We start from the raw sequence: 4,423 nt of genomic DNA on the forward strand, positions 1-4,423 counted from the left end.
ACATTATTTTATTATGAGAGTTCACCAAAGCTTGAGGTTGCACCTAGAAGCTCTGATTGAAAGCATCAGGACTTGCGTCATCCTGCACATAATGACTTCACAAGTCATGTAATTAAGAACGTAAAACATAATAGTGCAGCGCAGCTTCGTCAGCCCATGATGTTGTGTCGACCTGTGAAAACCACAACCATCTAAGTTTTCCCTGCCTCTATTTTTCTTACATCCTTGTGCCTATCTAAAAGTCATTTGAATGTTCTGTCCAAGGTCAACCTACTCCACATCAATCAACGGAAGAAGTCTTCTAGGGAATTGGGTCAGTTTGGATTTTCCAGATATTCGGACAGTATTTTCAAAATTCAAATTTAAGAAGACATGGACAGGATAACATTGATAGTTTATTCATTAGCAAATACAACATATTTCATTTATCAAGAGGAGCAGTTTTAAAGAAAAATAAAGTGGTTGCTTGTTACTGCCATTCATCCGTGGTACTGACGCATGCACACAAAGCCCACTAAATTTTAAAAGTTTGAGAGATTTCAAAAAGTCTGAATTATCAGGTAGTCTGGATTTCTGGCATCTGGAATTTTGAATTTCTACTTATTCCTTCTCTACCCCCTCCCTCACCCATTTTTTTTTCTTACATCCATGTTCTTATCTAAGAATCTTCTGAATATCTTTACTGTAGCAGCCTTCACCACCACCTCTGGCAATGCATTCCAGGCAGGGCTGGATTCAGACCAACTGATACCCTAAGCCAATGGTTCTCAACTTTTTTCTTTCCACTCACATACCACTTTAAGAATATAGGTGCTCTGTGATTAGTAAGGGATTGCTTAAGGTGGTTTGTGGGTGAAAAAAAAAACATTTGAAAACCATTGTTTTAATCATACCTAATCAACTTGTAATGTGCACAGTTTCATAACTCCAAAGGTAATGGGCCAATAACAAATTTTTATCAAGCAAAATATTTCTGTAAAAATTGGGTCTAGAGCAGTGATTCTCAACCCTTCCCACTCACATACCACCTTAAGCAATCCCTTTCTAATCACAGAGCACCAATGGCATTGGGATTACTTAAAGTGGTATGTGAGTGGAAAGAAAAAGGTTGAGAATCACTGCCCGAAGAACAGCCCAATGGTTCCCCCTCAACCCTTCCGTTGCCTAACTGACAAGACATTAAGACTCAATAAGTGCTCAATGTGAAATAATAAGATTAAAAATTCAGTTTTCTTCCATGTCAGACTCCACAACTATATTAAATCTAGTGTCTGTGTGTCTGTATGTGTATGTTTTTTTTTTCATTTATTTTGGGGGGGCTTTTTTGTGGGGCCCTAGTTCAGCTGCATTATGGTATAATCGGCACTAAAAAAACCCTGGTGTTCCCTTTCCTTGGTGTCGTAAGTGCATATTTAATGGTTAATTTTTTTTTTCAATTTGGGCAAACAGCACGGTAACACGTGTTAGGTAAAAACACCATGAGCTGGGAATGTAGAAGGAGTCACCCAGTGCTGGGCCGTAACAAGATGCAGTTGTGACCTTGTACTCTCAAGATAAGAGTGGGGATGACAAATTGATGTGCAGGAAACTAGCAGAGAAGGATAGCAACAGTTTATTCATTGGACAATGTCATGGTATGATAATTTACTAAGTACGTATCCTAAGGTATATAAAAAACACCACTTGCTGATAACGGCAGAATGCGCCTTCTCCAACTAACACTGTTAGTTGCAAGTGTTACAATCCGGCAATAAAGAACAAAGAACCTTGATTTCAACTCAGTCTGGTGTTTGACTCACTCATTCATGAACAAAGCAGACCTAACACAGGCCGTGCCGCCTAATTTACACCCCATTAACCTACACCCCGGTACATTTTGAATGGTGGGAGGAAACCAGAGCCCCTGGGGAAAATCCACGCAGACCTGGGGAGAACGTACAAGCTCCTTACAGACAGCGAGGGATTCAAACCCTGATCTTGATCACTGGTGCGGTAGAGGCATTGCGCTAACCACTACGCCAACTGTGCCGCAAATCCAGGCCTAGTTCCAGGCACCCACCACTCTCTGTGTTTTTGGAAGAAAAAAAACGTACCTCTTCTATCTCACCTCAACTTTGTTCCACTCACCTTTTTCAAAGTGTAGTCAGATACAATGGAAAAGAATGAGTCTCGTCAAGGTGCACTGTGCACGGAAGGGCCTGGCTGAATTTCCTAGAAATGATCATTGGGATTATCAAATGTTTTGCAGAATGATAATTAAAACAAACTGATCTAATTCCAGGGCTTCTCTTCCAAAAGTAGTGCCCAGTGTCTGAATAAAATTAAGTACAGATTGAAAACTGCACACATAAGGAACCAGGGGAAAGAAAGAAAAAAGACAAGATGTGATGGAACGTTCTGTTCTTTATTAAACTCGGTGCATTAGAAACATATCCCAAAATAGGGTAAATGCTCTTTTTTTTTCTAGTACTGGTAGTATTCACTTTGATAAACAATTTGCTCAATTCTATGAAAGAAAGATGAAGTGAATGGAAAAAGGATCCATTTTCATAAAGCTGCATTATAGTTATAGAGTAGATTTTCTTTCCAGAAATAGGCTTTATTCACAATAAATTATTTACAAAAAATAAGCCGTTCAAAGTTTCTTCACATCCTTAGTGCTATGTCCATGCATTCCCATCACTCCATACAGCCCCATCACTGTACATTATTACATATTGTCTGTTTACAACATTGCCTTCTCATTATTCCCCATCACCCCCCACTTCCGGCTTAAACTAAATTTAGATATACAGCCCTTCAGGCCTGTGTGGTACATTTAAACCCAATTAAACTACAACCCTTGGACACTTTGAAGGGTGGGAGGAAACCGGAGCACCCGAAGGAACCCTGCGCAGGCGGGAAAGAACATTCAATCTCCTCGCAGACAGCGCCGATTTCGAACCTGGGGCATTGGTGCTGTAAAAGCATTGCGCTAATGGCTACGCTTACCGTGCCGTCAAAGGGTTTGAGAGGCTTTTCCTCGGCCTCGGCCCTTCAATCCCCAGTTACACAAGAATTCCAGACTGTCGTCCTTCCCGATGATACTCTCCCGTTGGCTGGCTATTGGCATCAATGACAGTACAAGCATTTATTCTCCATTCCAAGTTGTTCGAAGTGCAGATTTATTGTCAGAGTACATATATGACATCACGTACAACCCTGAGATTCTTTTTGATGCAAGCCAGGCAGAATTTCTACTTCTCGGTAACTGTAAACTATATTGAACTCAGGAGAAAACTCACTATCAACCACACTGGTGTAATATCAAGTTGATACGGAAGATGTATTTCCTTCCCTTCAGAACAAGAGTGAAACAGATGGATTTTTAACAGTAGCAGGATACTAGTAGCAGCCATCATTACTAAATATAGCTCTTTTAAAATGTTAATTTATTTAGAGAGTTGTATTTAAATTACCCAGCTGATGTTCTGGGGTTCAAATTCATGCTTCAGATTCAGTTCTTCATTCAGTAAAAATCAGAGTGGTACTGCCAGTATGTAGTTGGCTTAGAGGGAGCTGGTCTAACGTAAAACAGTATTAAAGTTAGATGGGTTGCTCGAAAAGCAAAGTAGGGTTACGTTTTTCTCTTTTTCATTTTCTCCATCCAGTGACCTCAAAGGCGAAACACATCTCCAAATGGAAACCATTTTTGGAGGCAAGAAAAGAGCACAATACTTTTTCTAAATGTGCTTTTTATCAATAAATTGATTTTTGACTGTGCCCTTGTGCAGTTAGCAGTGTGTGCTTTTGTAAGCATTTGCCTTTGTGACTTCTAACCCTATAGAAAGCAGTACTGCTAAATTATTTACGTGACCCACTCCCCTCTCAAGAACGAGGAATCCTTGGATGACAGCAATATGTATTTGCATTTTCAATGAGCCTCCTGAGAAGAAAACTTGGAAATATTCCTGTGATGTTTGATATTAGCAATGATAATTCAGTCGTTTCATAATATAAACATACCCACCATGGAGTGAACAAAATAGAAGAAACAGCATTAACATTAATTGAAAATTAGCTCAGCTCTTCCCCAGATAACAGAAGGATTAAGTTCCAATCTGAAAATTCATACACTGGGGGGGGGCACAGTACATCGAACTCTCATGGGAGGTACTGGCTGCTGTGGATAGCGAGGGAAGTCAGTAGCCCAATAATCTCCTCTCAGTAAGGATGCAGTCTATCGAAAGCAAACTGCTCTTGTCTGCTAATTTGTCAAGCTGAAACATGCGATCCATTCATCCAATGTCCATTGTTGCCAGATGCAAGAACGCAGCTTTTATTTTTGTTTCCATTTTAAATAGATTGCTTATTTCACAGACACCTTCTCCTTTTCCATTTGGGGCAACACATTTAGTACAGTGATTGGCACGATGCTGTTGCA

The 4,423-nt window shown here is 40.0% G+C and overlaps 1 protein-coding gene across 2 annotated transcripts in view; it reads left to right on the forward strand.

Moving 5' to 3' along the window:
* LOC138739572 (gamma-aminobutyric acid receptor subunit gamma-3-like) overlaps positions 1-4,423 on the forward strand; it is a 143,451-nt gene that overhangs the window by 13,575 nt on the left and 125,453 nt on the right. The window lies entirely within an intron of this gene.

Source organism: Narcine bancroftii, chromosome 7 (assembly GCF_036971445.1).
Source record: "Narcine bancroftii isolate sNarBan1 chromosome 7, sNarBan1.hap1, whole genome shotgun sequence".
NCBI classification, from domain to species: domain Eukaryota; kingdom Metazoa; phylum Chordata; class Chondrichthyes; order Torpediniformes; family Narcinidae; genus Narcine; species Narcine bancroftii.